The sequence below is a fragment of the Balaenoptera musculus genome, chromosome 19, assembly GCF_009873245.2.
Source record: "Balaenoptera musculus isolate JJ_BM4_2016_0621 chromosome 19, mBalMus1.pri.v3, whole genome shotgun sequence".
NCBI classification, from domain to species: Eukaryota; Metazoa; Chordata; class Mammalia; order Artiodactyla; family Balaenopteridae; genus Balaenoptera; species Balaenoptera musculus.
In genome coordinates, this window is record NC_045803.1 from 29,257,150 (window position 1) to 29,277,961 (window position 20,812).

General features: G+C 42.4%; 1 protein-coding gene and 1 non-coding gene across 3 annotated transcripts in view; one reads left to right on the top strand and one right to left on the bottom strand.

Annotated features, from left to right (window-relative positions):
- CHD9 (chromodomain helicase DNA binding protein 9) overlaps positions 1–20,812 on the top strand; it is a 245,391-nt gene that overhangs the window by 27,978 nt on the left and 196,601 nt on the right. The gene's annotated exons all lie outside the window — the stretch shown is intronic.
- On the bottom strand, positions 7,125–7,197 carry TRNAG-CCC. Its single transcript has one exon. It is a non-coding gene; the product is annotated as a tRNA-Gly (tRNA).

Below are 20,812 nucleotides of genomic sequence, written 5' to 3' on the forward strand. Positions count from 1 at the left end.
AATGAATAGTAAATTGAACAGTTCATGAAGATTGGCTATATTATTTTGATTTGGTGGTTTTATTTTTTCTTTTAGAGCCAACTGTTTTTTTCAGGGTTCAGGTTTCAAACATTTCTGTAGGCCCTGGGAGGCCAGAGATTTTGTGTCTCTATGCCAGATGGCTAAAACAGTCCTGAGGATCCAAAACAATGTTTTGTTGCCTTTTCCTTTATCTCTTAAAAACCAACATCAGCAATGAGCAGCCTGCCTCAAATGAGACTGGCAACAAGGCAGGACGCATTAAAAAAACAAAACAAAACAAAACAAAACAAAAAACTCCTGGCAGCATTAATAGAGCAATTTTTCTAGCAATCTCCATCAGTGTCCAGGTCCAATGCATGCTGTTATGTGTGCAGAACATCGGACATATGCGTAACAGGCTTGAACCCCTGGCTGTTGTTTGTATTTCCAAACTGGGGTGCACTAGATAAATGCAGGAATCAGGAACCATCCCTCCTAGTCAAGCATTTGTGGCTCAGTTCTCAGAGCCAGGCCAAACGAGTAATTATAGCTTCCCTCTGTGGTGTACAGGGCAGGAGGCTGATTTAATAAAGGAAGCCTGCTGTCTGTCTCCAGCCTGGCTCTGACTCATGGGACCAGGGAGTCCCAAACTCGCTACCCACAGAGGGCGGCGAGCAGCTGCGGGGGTTGGTAGGTGCGGGTGGCCGCCTAGCAAAGCCGAAAGCCCAGAGAATGAGGAAACTCCCTGCTTGGCCCTGACGAACCTGCAGCTGGAGCCAGAGGAAGTGAGGCTCAGACAGCGCAGCTGCTGTTCCAGCAACTGCAGCCCCTGCCACACCCTTGAAAGGAGGCCCCCGCCGCGTGGAGATGTAAAATAAAATGGGTTAGTAATTTTCACATTCGGGATTAATTGGGGGAGAAACCAAGTCGCCTCTATGAGGGACGGCTGCCTTTGCATGCTAGGCCGGTGGCTTGGGTTTCTTGTAGGGGCCTTGGGTGGATGGAGTCTGGAGGGATGAGCTTCTGTCCTTTTGATTTCCCACTTGGGCAGGGGAGGCGGCTAATTAGGTCTTTACAGCCACAGTGGCAGTTTGACCTGGGAGTGGCTTCAGCTCCATGAGGGCGACTGCCCGCTCTGGGGAGGATTTGGACTCCACCCTAGTCGGGTCACCGGGGGTCATTTTATCCTTCCTTCTGTCTCCTTCTTCCTCCTCCCCTGGCAGGCAGCCAGATGGAGACAACTTGCCCTCCTCCTCCAGGCCCTGTGGGCCAGCAGATTCCAGCCCACACCCCTTCCCTTCCCGCTGAGTCACCCACCTCCCGGTCAGGTGATCCTCCCCTGGGCCCTGCCGAGAGCACCTTGACCCATATTCTGAACTCTCCATTGCAGCAGGTTTGAACCGTCCTGAGAGAGAGCCTGCCAGGCCAGCGGGCAGGGGGCCCAGGTGCCGCTGCTGGCAGCCCCAGGCTGCAGACCAGGCGCCCCAGGCAGTAGGAGGGGGGGTGCTCCCCACTGAGAACCACCAGACAAGCCGAAAACTGGAGAGATAGGAGGCTGTTGTGCCCGGTGGGGGGAGGGAGGTGTCGAGTTGAGTCAGCTGGGAAAGCTGACAGCCACTGGGAGACACACGCTTCCTCCCCTCCTGCTCCGGGCCGGTGGCTCCGTGCCAGGCCCCGACTGAGCAGGCTGCTGGGGACAAGCAGGGCAGTGAAGGGCACGTGCGATCCCGGCTCCAGGGCTGGGTGACACTGCTGTCCAGGGGAGGGGAGAGGTGAGGAGCTATGCAAATCATGGGATCAACCTAGATGACTCATCGGGATAATCCCAGCCGAGAAAATAGCTCCACCCCACCCCTACCCACCAGGAACAAGTTCCCGTCCCCAGATCGCCCACAAAACAGCCTCGACTTACTTTGTCTATGGGTTCTTTGTGCAGTTGCGGCCTGTGCACTCTTTGTGTCCCCTGGATGTGAGGATAACGGGGGCGGTGCTGTGGGAAAGGAAATTAGCAGGGAAGGGTTCAGAATCAAACTTCAGTCACTGTAGGCCTCAGTCTCCAATCTGTCACCGGGCGCAGGGGTTTAATAAAACCACACTACATACATCAAATGGTGTGAGCGTTAGGTCAGATGACATGTGTAAAAATATTCTATTAATCATGCATAATTATGCGTAACTATACGATGTTCTCTTCTCTAGATTGGTATATCATTCCCTCCTTCTTTTTGTTTTTTTTTTTTAATTTTTTGGCTGCGCCCTGCCGCACGCAGGATCTCCCCCCACCAGGGATCAAACTCGCACCCCCTGTAGTTAAAGGGCAGAGCCTTAACCACTGGACCGCCAGGGACCCCCAACCCCAGCCCCAGCCCCAGCCCCTTCTGAGAGGATCATTTTATTTGCTTAATGTCCCAGACATAGAAGAGCCTGGCCCTGGGTGTGTTCACAAATGCAAACAGAAAACAGTAGCTTCTGGCTACATTGTGGTCTATCAAGTCTAATGCACAGCCCCACGTAGCATGATTACACACCACCCACAGGTTAACTGTACATCATTTTATTCTTTCATATCAAGAAAAGCTGTGCCTGTATCATAATTTGGATAATAATCTGCAGACTGGAGCAAAGTCCATTTTTTTAATCAGAATGTAAACTTAGGAAGAAGTTACTGCCTGGGGCACAGTGGGTGCTAGATGGCAGGGCAGGTGCAAGTGACCCGGGTGGAAGCAAAGACGAAGGGAAGAGGGAAAGAAGGGAATTAGTAACTGTAGGAGCAGAGCTGGATTTACCAGGAAGCTAATAATGCTTAAATTTCAGGGCCCTTCATTTGCATGCATTCCAAGGCCTGGTACCTAATTTTTAATTTGTAATTATGTATTCCTTTCCTAAAAGCGAGCCCGCAGTATTGTATACACTTCAGGCCCCACCACACCTGGATCTGCCCCTTTCCAGAAGGTCTCTGAGAGACTCAACCTTTGTTCTTGTATAAGATTCACAAGCACAAAAGAAATGCAAGTGGTATGGGGGATGTGGCGTTTCCACGTTGTCTCCACCGTGAACTCCAAATCTGAAATTTGCAGGAAGATCCACATGTAAGCCAGGCAAGGACAACACCCTAAGGAATGGGATGTAGAAAGAGGGTGGAGGTCAGGAATGCACAGAATTATTGGGCCAATTCCAACTGACTTCCCGAATCCACTGTGGTAGTTCCAGGACTCTGCAGTGTCCAGGTTTGAATCTGGTTGCACAGCATGGGGCAGTGGAAAGACAGTGGCTTGCAATCTGGACGTCTCTAACTAGTCCTGGCTGGTCTTCTCTAGTCCTCTCTCATTAACTAGCTATGTGGCCCTGGTGGAGTAACTTAACCTCTTTGGGTCTACATTTAAGATAACGGTGGGTGCTTTCAGAGTGCTTTGCTTAAATTGCCTTGTTCATCACTGTATTCCCATTGTTGAGTGCAATGTAATAATAATAAAAATAATAATTAGTATTATTTTATATTAATAGCAAAAATTTACGTAGTGCTTATAGATGTGGAAACTGAAGTACAAAGCTGTTACTAAATTTCCCCAGGTCATCCATCTAGTACACGGCAAAGCTGTGATTCAAACTCAAGCAGTCTGGCTCCGGAGTCCCCCTTTTCCATCACTTTACATTTTAAATAAATATTTTTTTTAACGAATAGATTTTATTTTTTAGAACACTTATAGATTTACAGAAAAATTGAGAGACAGTACAGAGAGTTTGAGGAATGAAGCAAATCAGCAAATGAAGTATCCTTTGATTGAGACCATGATTCATTACCCAAGGTACATGGGAAAGGGACTGGTGAGCTCTCCATTTTGTATAGGTTACTCCACCTAATTCTCATAGCTAACTGCTTTGTGAAGTAGGTAGCATTAACAGCATTTTTCAGTGAGGAAACTAAGGCTCAGAGAGGCTAGGGGACTTGTCCCAGGTAACGCAGCAGATGGAGTTTTAAGACTAGAAAGTTATGATGTATCGGATCCTAAAGATATGTTTGCCTCTCTGAAAACTTCATAATTATCACCAAAAGGTATTTTGCCTTATGTTTATTTCCCTAACGTTCACCTCTAGTGCCACAGAGTTTTAAAAATGCTTTGTAACCTTTTATATCTTTTGGTCCAGGAAGGTGGGTGAGGCAGTGATTATGATTCCATTTTATAGAGGATGCTACTCAGGCTGTAAAAATTAAGATCCTGTGATAAGTGCTGAGGTAGAGTCAGGATTGAAACACGATTTGTTGACTCTCCTCCCTTTTCATTCAAGCATCCCTCCATCATAAACTACCTCATTGCACGTTTACTCTTGCTAAGCCCACACAGAGGAAATACCTTGTTTGCTATGAGTCCCCAAGGGGCTGCCTCTCTTCCCAGAGGTCGGCCAAGAAAATTTTTCCAAAACCGAAGCTTTGACTTCGTTTAAGTCCTTTACTACATGTTTGGCATTTTATCTGCTCGGTTGCCAAAGCATGGAGAGAAACGGTTAACTGTGACATTTTCTTTTCCCCCCTGTACTTAACCAACCCAAGGGGGAGTTGGCCATTTTCAGTTAAAGAAGGTTGTGCCTGATTCTAATGGCACAGTCAGAAACTGCATTGCCAGTGTTGGAAACCCATTTCATGATGGCAGCAAAGAAAGGGTTTCCACTCTGCCCTCAGCTCTCCGGCCAATATAAGTATACTTCTGAAGCAAGCAAATTATCTTTGGCACTTCCCCTTCCTTGACAGCCTCTAGCTGGAGGCACCCAGCTTATTACCCCAGAGCAGAGCATATTCTTTTTTGTTTGTCTGTTTGTTTTTACTTGATCTTCTTATTTTGAAAAAATTTCAAACCTATGGAAATGGTGCAAGAATGAGGTGTCACAGATTAAGTAGGGCTTACTTAACTTTTTTATTTTAATTTTTTATACAATTTTTAAAGATTACACTCCATTTACATTTGTTACAAAATGTTGGCTATATTCCCCATATTGTACAATACTTCCTTGTAGCCTGTCTTACACCCAATAGTTTGTACTTCCCACTCCCCAACTCCTGTACTGCCCCTCCCCCCCAAGAGGGTTAATTAACTTTAAAAGTCTTATTTAATGTAATTTTATTTTACTTTAAAATATTAATTTTATTTATTTTGACTAGGAGTTACATTTGTCTGGTTCAAAATGCAAGAGGATATACAGTGAGAAGTCTCTCCTAAACCTCGTCCTCCATTATCCAGTGTCCTTTTCTAGAAGAAGCCAATGATTCAGTTTATTATGTACCCTTCCGGAGATATTTTATATGTATACAAGAAAATATAATTGTATGCATGTATTCTTGTTTTGCCTTTTTTTCCCCATGATAGCATACTCTATTATCCCACATCTTGGTTTTGTATTTGAAATCATTCTAATTCCATTCATAAAGAATACTCTCAATTTTTAAAAAATGATTTTATTGTATTCCATTGTATGGGTATTCCATAATTAGGTTAACCAGGTCCCCAAGGTGATCACTTAAGTTGTTTCTAAACTTTTGCCTTTACTGACAGTACTGTAATGAATAACCCTGTACATGTGTTATTCCTTAGGATAGATTGTAATAGAGACCAGAATTGAGGTTCTACTATGAGATTATGTCCGGGAGGTTTCATAAGTTCAGGTACTTAGAAGTCAGGTCATTCCTTGCCTCTGTTCTATACTCCTTTGATCTGTGATTGGTAACCTAATCTTACATGCTCTAGGTCTTTAAATTTTCACTGGTGCTATCTCCAGTCACAACAGTGATAAAAGAACTTTTCAGCATTTTCTCGTGCTGAGATGGTCTGTTTCTCACTGGTCTCTGGTGCCCACCTCTGCTCAGAACACTGGCCAGTTAGTTCAATACAAATAGTACCTGTGTTGCTACCATGAATCTAAACTGGTCTGGGACCCATCAGTCAATTTGTGTTCTGACCTTGGTGCCAGGTTAGAACACTTGAACCAGAAGTTCAGGCTTCATGTTGTTTGTATTTGAGAAATAAATCAAAGTTTCCCAAGTGTGCTGTTAGAAGAATTCAAAGAAGCATAGTAAAAAGGTATAAATACCAACAACAACAAAAAAAATGATAAACAGTTATTTCCCAAAGGACAGCTGGAAGGCAGTGCTGCAAAGTTAAGTAGCCAGGAACATCCTCTGCTGCTTTTTCAAATTAGGTCTTATTACATATATTTACTAGGACACATTTCAGATAAAGAACTAAACTCCATCATTGTTAGCTCAGAGGAAAAGAAGAAAGGTTCATAATCTAGTTAAAGATGCAACTGCCACAATAAACACACACACACACACCACACCACCACCATCACCATACCCCACACCCCACACCTTACATATGGTGTGGTTACACTGTAACATTTTGAAAAAAAAAAAAAAGTGATCTCATTAAGCATCCTGCTTCCCAGATGGGCTACCCTACATCTATTCTAAATATTTTTTAAAAAAAGACTGTATTTCGTCCGTGAAAATATTTAAGAAAGGAAATACGTACGTTCGTTCCACAAAATATATATGTATATAAAGGAAAGATTACATCAAAACTTCTGAGCACCCTTCCAGCTTTAAAATATGTAGTCATTCTCATCATCAAGAAGTTCTTCTTGGACTTCCCTGGTGGGACAGTGGTAAAGAATCTGCCTGCCAATGCAGGGAACACGGGTTCGAGCCCTGGTCCGGGAAGATCCCACACGCTGCAGATCAACTAAGCCGGTGCGTCACGACTACTGAGCCTGCGCTCTAGAGCCTGCAAGCCACAAGTACTGAAGCCCACGCACCTAGAGCCCGTGCTCCGCAACAAAAGAAGCCACCACAATGAGAAGCCTGCGCGCCACAATGAAGAGTAGCCCCCGCTCGCCGTAACTATAGAAAGCCCGCGCACAGCAACGAACACCCAATGCAGCCAAAAATAAACTTATATTAAAAAAAATAAAGTTCTCCTTTCCATCTGTTAACTATTTTTTTAAAAAATATTTATTTATTTATTTGGTTGCCCCAGGTCTTAGTTGCAGCAGGCGGGCTCCTCAGTTGCGGTACGTGGACTCCTTAGTTGTGGCATGCGAACTCTTGGTTGTGGCGTGCATGTGGGATCTAGTTCCCTGACCAGGGATCGAACCTGGGCCCCCTGCATTGGGAGTGCAGAGCCTTAACCACTGCGCCACCAGGGAAGTCTCCTGTTAACTATTGAAATAATTGTCACCCAAGGCTTGAGCATGGTACGTGACAAGTTCATTTATTTCATAAACCTTTATTGAGTATCTACTGTGGACCAGGCACTGCCACAGCACTGAGGATGTGGTGGGCAGACAGAGATCTTTATCCCATGGGGCTTATGTTCTAGTGGAGGGAGGCAGAGAGACAGTAAACAACAACAACAACAAAAGACACTGTATATCATATGGTGCTAAGTGATACGGGGACAAATAAAGCAGGGGACGCAGTAGGGAGTGTGGGGATGAGGGGGGAGGGTCACATTTTAAAAAAAATTATTTTATTTTGGGCTGCGTTGTGTCTTCGTTGCTGCATGTGGGCGTTCTCTAGTTGCGGTGAGCGGGGGCTGCTCTTCCTTGCGGTGCGTGGGCTTCTCATTGCGGTGGCTTCTCTTGTTCCAGAGCACGGGCTCTAGGCATGCGGGCTTCAGTAGTTGTGGCATGCGGGCTCAGTAGTTGTGGCTCACGGGCTCTAGAGCGCAGGCTCAGTAGTTGTGGCGCATGGGCTTAGTTGCTCTGCAGCATGTGGGATCTTCCCCAACCAGGGCTCGAACCCGTGTCCCCTGCATTGGCGGGCGGATTCTTAACCACTGTGCCACCAGGGAAGTCCGAGGGTCACAATTTTAATTTGTGAGGTTAAGGAAGGCCTCACTGAGAAAGTAGCATTTGAACAAAGTCCTGGAGGAGGGGAGGTGATATAATGGTGACCCTTCAGGTACAAGGTAAATAAACCTCCTTTGTGGTATAATTTGAGGGTAAGCCCTTTTTATCTCCAAATATTCTTTTCACCAACTAATCATGATCCCTAAAATTCTATTATTAGTGATACACACTTAGGTTAAGATGCTAAAATAAAAAATATACAGTTCTGAACTATTAAAACCTTTGGGTGAATTTGTTTATCTGATACTTTTGTAAGTTTCTGCGATGGAGGAGAGTAAGGTGATTGAACAGGGGGAGGTGTGTGCAGTGATAACAGATTTGAGGACGTGCAAGGAGCAAGAATGTGACACAAGGGCCTGGGTTGCCGCCGCTGGGAGCAGGACTGAATCCTCCTTAAGAATTGCTCTCATTTTGCCTGCTGTGTCCACGCCCATGTTGCCCAGTCCTGGGGCTGATCCTGGGGCTCTCAGCCAGTTCCTCCTGACCATAGTGCTAAGGGAGGTGCTCTGGGATGCAGGGAACAGGCTGATGGGTGGTTTAATAACATCTCCCGAGGGGCTCAGCAGAGTGTTTGGAGTTGTGCTGCAGACAGTCGTGTAAAAGGGGACACACAGGAAAGCAAGTCTGAGACTTGTAGCTCTATTAGTCTATGGTTAATTTAACAGCTCTCAGAAAAATAAATGAGTCAGGAGACTCTGAAAGTTTCCTCCTTAATCAATGCAGGAAAGCAGCATTATGTATGATGACATTCGCCTTATCTTTTGAAATGAGATTATCCCCTATGTCTGTATCTTAGGTTTACCTTTGTTCCTATAAATCCCATTCTCAAAAAATCCTTCTATAGACAAAAGCTTTAGACCATGGGTCGCAAACTCAAATGCCTACAGGGACCAGGGAATAATGGACACAAGTAGGTAGGGGTTGGTGGGGACCGAGACACAGTGGAGAGTGCTTGCCTCTTCTCAGCTCCTGGGAGTGTTATCAACTGGGAATGAGAGTTCAGTATTGCTAGAATTTTTCATTTTTCAACAGAAGGTGGAAATCCAAATTTTTAGGCAAAATCTTCTGATTTTTAAATGTTGGCAACCAGTCCAAGATAGCTGGATACACTGTATAGGCCATTTATGATGTCTGATATAAACAGAGAATTTTGGTACATTATGGAACACGATAGCAAAGGTAGGCAAAGGGGGGACATCTGATCAACCTGCAAGTCTGAGAAGGTAAATTTTTTAGGGAGTTGACTGCTTTGCCAAGGTTCTGCCTCATCTCTTTAACCAGTTATCTTGGGAAATAAATCAAAATTTCCCAAGTGTGCTATGTGAAGAATTCAAAGCTAGGAACCTTGGAGTTGTCCTGGTGGCATGGGAGAAAATGCTGAACAGAGAATTCAGAGGCCTGGGTCCTAGTGTTGGTTCTTTCACAAACTCACGGTGCTACCTTGGGTGGATCTCTCAGTCCCTTGGGGTTTAATTCCCTTATCTGCAGAATGAGGGGCTGGACTTAACGGATTTTTAGAATGTCCCCCTCCAAGCCCAGGAAGTCTTCAGACATGCATTCGAGGGGCGGAGAAGGGCAGGGCATCCCAAAGCTCACAGAAAGCCTGCTCAGCTTTTGTTCTGTTTTTTCATTCGGGACTTCTGCTTTTCTGTGTTTTAGATCTTGAGCTTCTGAAAAAAAAAAAATCTTTTTAAAGAAAGAGTTTCCTCATTTTCAAAACAGTTTCAAAATCATTGAATTAGTTTATCAGTATCAGTAATATGTTATTAGTTGAGGTTTGCAAGCTCTATGAGGTGTGCAGCTAATCAAAATGATAGGTCTTTTCTCCATTTGTCTACCACTGCTTGTCTGGTTACAACTGCTGCCAGCTCCCACCTCAGGCATAAATCAAATCAACAAGTAGCCAACAAATAGTTTGGGAAGATCTGACACATGACCCAGTTCAATAGATTGTTTGGGGGGATTTAAGAAAATCTTTCTTTTGGTGATCAGATGTGTTCTTTTTGTGATACTGTATATACCTATAAAATAGAGTCATATTTGCTACTAAATAAGCTTTTCCTGGTTCACATGATTTGGTAAATTATATCAACATTTCACAGTGATCTGCAGCTTCCAGAGGCTCTGACACTGGGAGAAATCTGAAAATCACTCGACTGACTTTTAAAAATTAGCTATAATTTATTGATAATCTAATATGTGCCGGTTTTAGGTATATCATCTCTAAGCTTCAGATTATTTGCACTGCAAAAGAGATATTTTTAATCTCTATTTTACTAATAAATAAAGAAACTAAGGCTAGGTGAGGTTAAAGACTTACTTGGACCACATAGGATTCTAACCCATACCTGTCCCAGCATATTCTCAGCCAGACAACCTCAAAGGTCGCTTCTAACCTTGAGAAGTTAGGAGGCAGGAGTTCTTCTGTTTTAAGCTGTCCTAGGATCAACTGCAAAACTGCTGTCAACTTGCAACTTTCCAGATCCTCTTACCTACTGAAACCCTTGAATTAAGTTTTGTTAACTCATAGTTATTCAAGTTTAGTGCCCTGATCTGGACTAAAAAGAGGGTCTCTGAGTTTAAATAGTCCCTTGCATAGCCAGGACATCTTCTGTAGGAGATGAAAGAACTTTAGATCAGACTTTTGGGGATGAATAAGTGGATTTATTGTGTTATGTCTGTACTTGGCTAAGCTGAGTTTCTCCTGTTGCAAAAGAAATGGCTTTCCCTGTTGGGTGATCTATCTACTGTTCTGGTCTAATGGATTCAGTTTCCCTAGCGGACAACTTTTTTATTCAGTACTTTGCTGGACACGTAGTATAACCGAGTATTTCTAATGACTGTAACCACTGGATTTATTTACTTACTTATTTATTTATTTGCTTAAAAGTTCACCTACATGGGCTTCCGTGGTGGCGCAGTGGTTAAGAATCTGCCTGCCAATGCAAGGGACGCGGGTTCGAGCCCTGGTCTGGGAAGATCCCACATGCCATGGGGCAGCTGAGCTTGTGCGCCACAACTACTGAGCCTGCACTCTAGAGCCCGCGAGCCACAACTACTGGAGCCCGCACACCTAGAGCCCATGCTCTGCAACAAGAGAAGCCACCTCAATGAAAAGCCCGTGCACCGCAACGAAGAGTAGCCCCCTCTCGCCGCAACTAGAGAAAGTCCACGTGCAGCAACAAAGACCCAATGCAACCAAGAATAAATAAATTAAATTAATAAATTTTTTTAAAAAGAGCTTATAAAAAAAGAAGTTCACCTACAAGACAGTAGACCAGTAATTTTCATTTACACACCGCAACATTTTCAGAGAATAATGTTTGTGAACATTATTAGTAAGAAACAGAAATGTGAGGCAGAGAGCATAGGTGTTCTGATTCTCATTTAACAGGCAAGAAAAATTGTTTATAATTCATTCAGTTGGCAAGTGGTAGGGCCTGAATTTCTACCTGTAATCCCGTGTGTGCTCCATTTTACTATAGTCATTTGGTTTTTCTAACTGGAGGGGAAACCAATTGACTTTCAGCATGAATCTAGGTTTTGTTAACAGTTCTGATGGTGATTTTGAAAAACAAAGAAAAAATAGTTTATTAATTGCACAGCTTGAGAAAAATATCAATAACCATTGCTTTTCCTTAAAAAAAAAAAAAAAGTAGAGGTCCCAATTATTCGTAAGGTCTTCAAGTTTAGAGTTTGCCATAACAAAAAATATGGACAAGTGTTTCTGAGCCCACCACTACTTGGTCTCTGTTTCCTGCAAGAAAGAGGATGGAATTTGGACACATCCCTCTGGGAGCACTGTTTTTTATTCGCTTTGCACTTGAGTGATTGGTTGATTGCCTCTGACTTCTACAGCTAAATGAAGAGGTTTGTTGATGACTTTCTTCTATGAAGGAAGAGAGAAGTGTGCTGGAACTTTCCCCTTTGAGTTTGAGGTTTTCAGAGCAGGTCCTAACAGATGAACCTCAGTTACTTGGGTGCCTTTTCTCTTTCTTTCCTGGGAGGTTAATTTGTCATTTGGTTTGTGCCTAATTCTGCCCCTTTGCGATAGCGAGGCAGGTATTCAGAAGCCACAAGGGTAGTCTGAAGAACACTTTAGGTTGCCCTAGACAGAGGTGACACAGAAACGACTCACCTAGAGGATAAGAACACGGTAGTCGGGTAATTATTCAGTTTCCTGTCACTTAGAGCAGTACTTTCTACCTTGGCTGCACAAGCAATGACACAAAGAGGTTTTAAAACATATTGGTGCCTGAGACCCATCACCCCTAGGTCGGGGCAGGGTCTAAGCAAAGGTAGCTTTAAGGCTTCCCAGGTGATTCTAGTCTGCAGTTAGTTTTGAGAATCTCTCATTGAGGCTTCCAATATCTTACTCAAAACCAGGTGAGATAACCCCAAATGACAGTTGTTCTTTCTCCCAGGACATTACAGGTATTTTGGGTGAACATTTCATTCAGTGGAAAATACACATTTCTTTTTTTTTCTTTCTTTTTTTTTTTTAAGTGAGAATTTAAAAAATTTTTTTTATTTTATATTGGAGCACAGTTGATTAACAATGTTGTGTTAGTTTCAGGTGTACAGCAAAGTGATTCAGTTATACGTATACATGTATCTATTTTTTTTCGAATTCTTTTCCCATTCAGGTCATTACGGAATATTGAGCAGAGTTCCCTGTGCTATACGGTAGGTCCTAGTTGGTTATCTATTATAAATATAGTGGTGAAAATACACATTTCTTGAGCACCTGTGTTCTAGGTGCTGGGAATACTTCCAGGAACAAGACTGAGCCTGCCTTGGCCTCGAGATGCTTGGTTTCTAGTGGGCAGAGACAAACACACACACAGGACTGTGGTGTTTAGAGGGAAACCACCTGAGTAATTAGGGGTCAGTGAAGGCCTCTGTGAGGAGCAGCCATACCTAGAGCCTACGGAAAGGCAGAGGGAATAGAGGGTGAAAAGCTCCTGAGACAAGGAAGAGTGATGTGTTTGAGGAACAGAAAAGACTGCAGTCACTTTTGTTTATCTAGAAACAGGAGTGCCAGAGAATGAGCAAGCTCCAGCCTGACATTTCTTACAGTTTCCACAAATCACTCAGTATATTCTTGCCAAATAGTACACACTCTGCAAAGGGAACACAAGGAGAAGTGTCTTCTAGGAGCCAGGGTACTGTGTGCTGGACAAAGAGGGCTCCACGGGATCAGCCAAAAATTGCTGACTATGAGAAAAAGTTAGGCAGTCCTCCATGACACTGAGATAAACTGTGAAAAAAGGGAAAATTCAATTATGTATTTGATATCCAGAGGATTTGGCCTAATTCTTTGGTCTTTTCTCTTGTTGCTAACCATCACTCAAATACAGCCAATCAGCGAGGCAGAACTGGCCCCATTTTGGAAGAAATGCAGTTCTCTGACATACTAGTTTTGAGGACTCTACCCAACCAAACTTTCTGGAAGGTGAAATGTTTGTCAAATATTTGTAATGTTGGAGAGATCAAGTATGTGCCTGTAGGAGACAATTTCTATGAATTTCTTGTTTTAAGAAACATTGACTCAGCTCCTTTCCTGGTCTCCATACAAGACTTCTACTTAAACTGCTCAGGGTCTGGGAATTCCCTGGCAATCCAGTGGTTAGCACTCGCGCTTTCACTGCCAGGGGCCCAGGTTCAGTCTCTGGTTGGGGAACAAAAATCCCCCAAGCCATATGGTGTGGCCAAAAAGAAAAAAAAAGAAATTGTGCAGGGTCACTAACTGCTTACCATCTAATGGTAACCAGAAAGCTACACTGACTTACTTTCAACAAAATTTTCTAAGGCCTCTCTGCTCTCGAATTTAAAAAAATTTTTTTCAGTCATATAACCTGGAATTAATTTTCCTGGTTGGCATGTTGTTACTCTTCCTCTATAAAACAAACCATGGGGTTCAGTGCAGAGAAAACAACTATAATGAATATGCATCCTCAATCAGAATGTCCAGGAATTCCAATAATCTCCACATGCCTTTACGTAAGAGACCGCATGCTGCCCTGATAAAAAAAGAGTGCTTTAAAAGGTGATCTTAATAAGAAAGATAGCCCTTCTTAAGAAATCCATATGAGGTAAGAAAAAACTCACTCAGTTATTTAAAAAAATGCAAGACCATGTAATGGTTAAAGGATTTATTTTATTCCTAACAATAATATATGAGTTTTATAAGCTCTTTCCAAGATAGAATAAGGAGCGTGAAACTTGGCCAATGGGATTATGGAAAGATGGTGACCAAATTATAGTCATGGCTATAACTAACGAGGAAAAACAAGTCAAGAAATAGTCAGAGGAAACCTGGTGCAATTTTCTCTTTTTTGAAGCTTAAACAAGACAAGATGGGTTTAAATTGCACCAGGATGGATTTCTCCTTGAAATAAGATGCCCATAATGCCTATAAAACAAACCAGTTGATTAGAAAAATACATGTCTACAGTTTCCATTAGTCCTTAGGCTCTGTGGTATAGAGCATACGTGGTTTTTTTTGTATACCAATTACAGTACTTGTAAATGAAAGTTAAGTATAATAAATTAATAAAAATAATTAATTAGTGGGTATTATATACTTGACAAAACTTGCCATGAGGTGAAAGGACCATGCCTATCTTTTTCACTGTTGTATTCCCAGCACCTAGCACTGTACCTGACACTTCGCGGATATTCTTTTATTTTTTTTTCTTTTTTCTTTTTTGGCCACGCACACCGTTTGCGGGACTGAGTTCCCTGACCAGGCATTGAACCCAGACCCCGGCAGTGAAAGCGCTGAGTCCTAACCACTGGACCACCAGGGAATTCCTTTTCAGAGATATTCTTTAAATATTTGTTGAATGAATTAATTTCTTAAATTGCAGCTGCACATCATGCATTTCATTTCCCCAAACTTGATTTAGATATAACTTCTCCAGGAATGCTTCTATTACCCAAAGAGAAGCAGATGAACAAAGAGAAGGAATAAGGTGCTCAGGAATGTCTTATCAAGGAAAACAGCAAAACCTCTTTTTTTTTCCTGAAGACCTTTTAAGATTAGGACAAGCAACTTTTGTTTGTCTGTTTTGTTTTTGTTTTGGCCGTGCCATGCAGCATGTGGCATCTTGGTTCCCTGACTGGGGATCGAACCCGGGCCCTTGGCAGTGAGAGCTCGGAGTCCTAACCACTGGACCGCCAGGGAATTCCCAGGACAAGCAACTGTTTATAAAAGCAAAACAGTGGAAGATTTGAACTGTCAAGTAGGATCATGCTTTGAAGTATATTTCTAGCTAAAAGCAGGGGATAAAATAGTTACAACTTAGAGACTCTAAGATCTGTCCCTGATTAAGTAGGCCTAAGATAAGAGTCTGAAGATTGGCTGCCTGGCTGAACACATCCTTTGGATGTTGTTATCAGCAGCCACTAGATTTGAAAACAGTGCTGAACATGCTTTTAATTGATCTTTGAGGTGCTCTAAGCTACAACTGAAAGCCTGCCCTTTTTTCTATTTGCTTGAACAAGAGTCTGAAAAGGGAGGCTAAAGAGCTTTCTAATGATATCCTTTACCCTTTCTTCTAAAAAGAACCTGTGTTTTCCACTGAGTTAAGGAAATTTCACAACACCCAGGGGCTAAAGTGAAGTTAGTTTTTATTCACTACTGAACCAACTTTCAGATTCTTTTTCTAGAGTGGAAAAGTATCTAAGCTCTTCAAGCTACTATTCATTATTGCAGAAAGATGGAAATTATGTTATATTCCATAATATAATGGGGCATAAAACATTTAAGTTATGAATGTACATAAAATGTGTAAGAGATTAAAAAAGCATTCCTAAAGTTTATAAGAACTTATCGGTCTGTGAAACAACATTTTCTTTAGTACCTCAACCTGTGAATGAATGTCAATAAAGATGAATGAGAAGATATTTTGTCCACACACATTTGTTCAGTATTTATTATTATTATTATTTTAATATATTTATTTATATTTGGCTGGGTTGGGTCTTCGTTGCTGCGCGCAGGCTTTCTCTAGTTGCGGCGAGTGGGGGCTACTCTTCGTTGTGGTGCACAGGCTTCTCATTGCGATGGCTTCTCTTTGTTGGGGAGCACGGGCTCTAGGCACACGGGCTTCAGTAGTTGTGGAACGCGGGCTCAGTAGTTGTGGCTCTCGGGCTCTAGAGCGCAGGCTCAGTAGTTGTGGCACACGGGCTTAGTTGCTCCGCGGCATGTAGGATCTTCCCAGACCAGGGATTGAACCCGTGTCCCCTGCATTGGCAGGCAGATTCTTAACTGTGCCACCAGGGAAGTCCCCAGTATTTATTACTAATAATTTAATATTATTTATATGAAAATAATAATCCCTTCTTCTGTAGCCAACACAGCTCCCAGTCTGGTACACATACATGGTGAGGGTAAGGTAAATTATACCAAAGTCACAGAACTGGTGAGCCCAATATGAGAAATAACAGTGCCACTCCAACAGTCTTCAGATTAAAAAAATTATTTGCTGCTTAATTAATATGATAAATATAATTAAAATATATCTGTTCCTTTTGTCTCAACATGTGTTCCTACGTGTGTGTGTGTGTATATATACACATATATACATAATATATGGATTTAATGAATGTAATACTATAAAAAGAAGTTGCTGGCTAGGCATTACTTTTTTTTTTTTTTTTAACGCATTGTTTACTTTATTTATTTATTTTTTTGGCTGTGTTGTGTCTTCGTTTCTGTGCGAGGGCTTTCTCTAGTTGTGGCAAGCGGGGGCCGCTCTTCATCGCGGTGCGCGGGCCTCTCACTATCGCGGCCTCTCTTGTTGCGGAGCACAGGCTCCAGACGCGCAGGCTCAGTAATTGTGGCTCACGGGCCTAGTTGCTCCGCGGCATGTGGGATCTTCCCAGACCAGGGCTCGAACCCGTGTCCTCTGCATTGGCAGGCAGATTCTCAACCACTGCGCCACCAGGGAAGCCCTAGGCATTACTTTTTAAAAAACAGCTTTATTGAAATAGTATTTACTTACCATAAAATTCACACTTGCAGTGGTATTTAGTATATCCACAGAGTTGTACAAACATCACCACAATCTAATTTTAGAACATTTTCATTACCCCCGCATAAGTACCTATTATCAGTCACTCTCCATTCTTCGTCCCCTTCCCTCCAACCCAGTCCTAGGCAACCACTAATCCACTTTCTGTCTCTCTAGATTTGCTTATTCTGGACATTTCATATAAATGGAATCATGTATGTGGCCTTTTGTATCTGGCTTTTATCATTCTACATAATGTTTTCAAGGTTATTCCATGTTGTAGCATGTAGCAGTACTCAATCCTTTTTTTTTTTTTAATATTTATTTATTTATTTAGGCTGCGCCGGGTCTTAGTTGCGGCACGTGGGATCTTCGTTGTAGCATGCAGGATCTTTAGTTGTGGCATGCGGACTCTTAAGTTGTAGCATGCATGCAGGATCTAGTTCCCCCACCAAGGATCGAACCCAGGCCTCCTGCATTGGGAGCACAGAGTCTTACCCACTGGACCATCAGGGAAGTCTCCTCAAACCTTTTTATGGCTGAATAATTGTCCTTTGTATGGATATAACACTTTTGTTCATCCATTCGTCAGTTGATGGATATTTGGGTTGTTTCCACTTTGGGGCTATTATGAATAATGGTGCTATGAACATTTATGTGTAAGTTATTGTGTGGACATATGTTTTCATTTCTTTGGGGTTTCTGGGTCATGTAATAACTATGTTTAACTTTTTGAAGAACTGTTTACCAAAGTGGCTGCACCATTTTACATTCCCACCAGCAATGTATGAGGGTTCTAACTTCTCCATGTCCTCATCAACACTTGTTATTGCCTGTCTTTTTTATTATAGCCGTCCTAATGGATGTGAAGTGGTATTTCATTGTGGTTTTGATTTGCATTTCTTTAATAACTAATGATTATTAGAGTGCATTTTATTGTGTGCATATTGACCATTGTATATCTTCATCGGAGAAATGTCTATTCAAAAATACTTTGCCCATTTTAAAATTGGATTTTTAAAAAATTGTTGAGTTGTAAGAGCTCTTTATACATCTGGATACTATACCCTTATCAGATGTATGATTTGCAAATATTTTCTGTCATTCTGTAGGTGTTTTTCTTTGCACTTCCTTAATGGTGTTCCTTGAAGCACAAATGTTTTCTATTTTGATATTCAATTTATTTTTTTCTTTAGTTGCTTGTGCAAAAGTGTTTAATTTTAACGAAGTCCAATTTGTATTTTCTTTTGTTGCTTATGCTTTTGGTATCATATATAAGAAACCATTGCCTAACCCAAGTTCCTGAAGATTTACTCCTTTGTTTTCTTCTTAGAGTTTTAAGAGTTTTACCTCTTACATTTAGCTCTATCATCCCTTTCCATTTATTTTTTGTATTTGGTGTGAGGTAGGGATCCAACTTCATTCTCTAGCATTTGAATATACAGTTTTCTTTCTCAATTTAAATGTCTTGGCACCCTTGTTGAAAATCAATTGACTATAAATGTAAAGGTTTATTTCTGGACTCTCAGTTCTATTCCATTGATCTATATGTCTATCCTTGTGCTAGTACCACACTGTCCAATTACTGTAGTGTTGTAGTAAGTTTTGAAATCAGGAAGTGTGAATCTTCCAACTTTCTCCTTTTTCAAGGTTGTTTTGACTATTCTGTGGGCATCACTTCTGTAGGTCTCACTGAAGTAGGGTCTAATCCTAGTTTTGCAGTTTTAGGATCTTGATTGTATCAGTTTTTCCCCAAAGTGAACAGTACCAGAGCATTGGTTCATACCCCTCAAACTTGCAAGAAAATGCCAAGTTTGATATACCATATACATTTTGAGATATTCCTTTTTTGGTAACCTCAACCAAAATGCCTATACAGGGAACTCCCCCTTACAAGGTGCCAAATTAGTTGATAAAAGTTTGCTTGATAAACATGGAATTGGGGGCTTCCCTGGTGGCACAGTGGTTAAGAATCCGCCTGCCAATGCAGGGGACAAGGGTTCGAGCCCTGGTCCGGGAAGATCCCACATGCCGCGGAGCAACTAAGCCCGTGTGCCACAACTACTGAGCCTGCACTCTAGAGCCCACGAGCCACAACTACTGAGCCCACATGCCACAACTACTGAAGCCCGCGTGCCTAGAGCCCGTGCTCCGCAACGAGAAGCCACCTCAATGAGAAGCCTGCGCACCGCCATGAAGAGTAGCCCCTGCTCGCCGCAACTAGAGAAAGCCCGAGCGCAGCAACGAAGACCCAACGTAGCCAAAAATAAATAAATAAAATAAATAAATTTAAAAAAAAAACAAAAAACAAACATGGAATTGGAAACTGAGGCTGAGGGAGGGATATAGTATAATGGTTAAGAGTTACAGGCTTTAGGGCCAGTCAGTTCTAAGTTTGAATCCTATCTCTGCCACTCAATGATTGTGTAACCAGGGCAAGATTTTTAACTCTCTCCATCTGTAAAATGGGGGAAATAATCCCTTTCTCATAGAGTTGCTGTGAAGGTAAAATAAAATAACAAATATGCAATACTATAACAAAGTTGGAAGTTGCTGGCTTCCTTGGCTAAACCCTTATAAACCCTTACACAGTACTTGGGACTAGTTAGATTTCAGTAAATGTACCTGTTGGAGACACTTGTAGAATGCTTCATTCGGGTTGTGAAGAAAGGCTCTCTGACATAGCACAGGCTTCCTAGTGACCTGAAACATTGTGTGTACAGATACGGGGGTCTTTTTGGTTTGAAAGACTTTGGGTAGGAATGGACCCAATTTTACTCTAGAGTGGGACAGAGGATCCTGGAGAGAGCATTGCTACCACCTGGTTCTGGACATTGCATTGCCTGATGGAACTAGTAGGCCAGTGTTGCTAGATTTTGATGTTGATGATATTGATTCTTATTAATTCAAATTGCAAAGAGTAGTGTTTACTGATGTAGCCTCTAAATTCTGGGATTTAGAGCCATCCTTTGCAATGGTTTTTCCAGAGTGCACATATCCAAAAAACCTCAGTTACCAAGAATACTACTAAGATTTCAGAAGTAAGCAAAAACTCGTCATTGAGCAAAATAGATGTCAAAAAATCTATTTTGTCCCCATGTGCTTGGGGACTTCCCTGGTAGTCCAGTGGTTAATACTCTGCGCTCCCAACACAGGGGGCCCAGGTTTGATCCCTGGTCAGGGAACTATATCCCGCATGCCACAACTAAAGATCCCACATGTTGCAACGAAGATCCTTAATGTGGCAAAGAAGATCCCGCATGGCGCAGCTAAGACTGGTGCAGCCAAATAGGTAAATAAATAAATATTTTAAAAAACCAAAAAAACGGGCTTCCCTGGTGGTGCAGTGGTTAAGAATCCGCCTGCCAATGCAGGGGACACAGGTTCAAGCCCTGGTCTGGGAAGATCCCACATGCTGCGGAGCAACTAAGCCCGTGCGCCACAACTACTGAGCCTGCGCTTTAGAGCCCGTGAGCCACAACTACTGAGCCTGTGTGCCACAACTACTGAGCCCATGTGCCTAGAGCCCGTGCTCTGCGACAAGAGAAGCCACTGCAATGAGAAGCCCGCACACCACAACAAAGAGTAGCCCCTGCTCGCCGCTACTAGAGAAAGCCCGTGTGCAGCAACAAAGACCCAACGCAGCCAAAATTAATTAATTAATTAAAAACAAAAACCAAAAAAACCTCATGTGCTTAACTCACAGGAGAACCCCACAGAAAATCTTTACTCAAATCTTGAAAGTCTAAACTAATAGAAGTTTATCTGTGTCTAGGTTCATAGTACAATAGAAGCATTAAAAACAAAAAACAAAAAAACGGAAAGAAGGTTGTTAGGTAGGACAATGGAGAAGTGTCAGTCCAGTGGTGATAAAGGAGACAAAACAAACA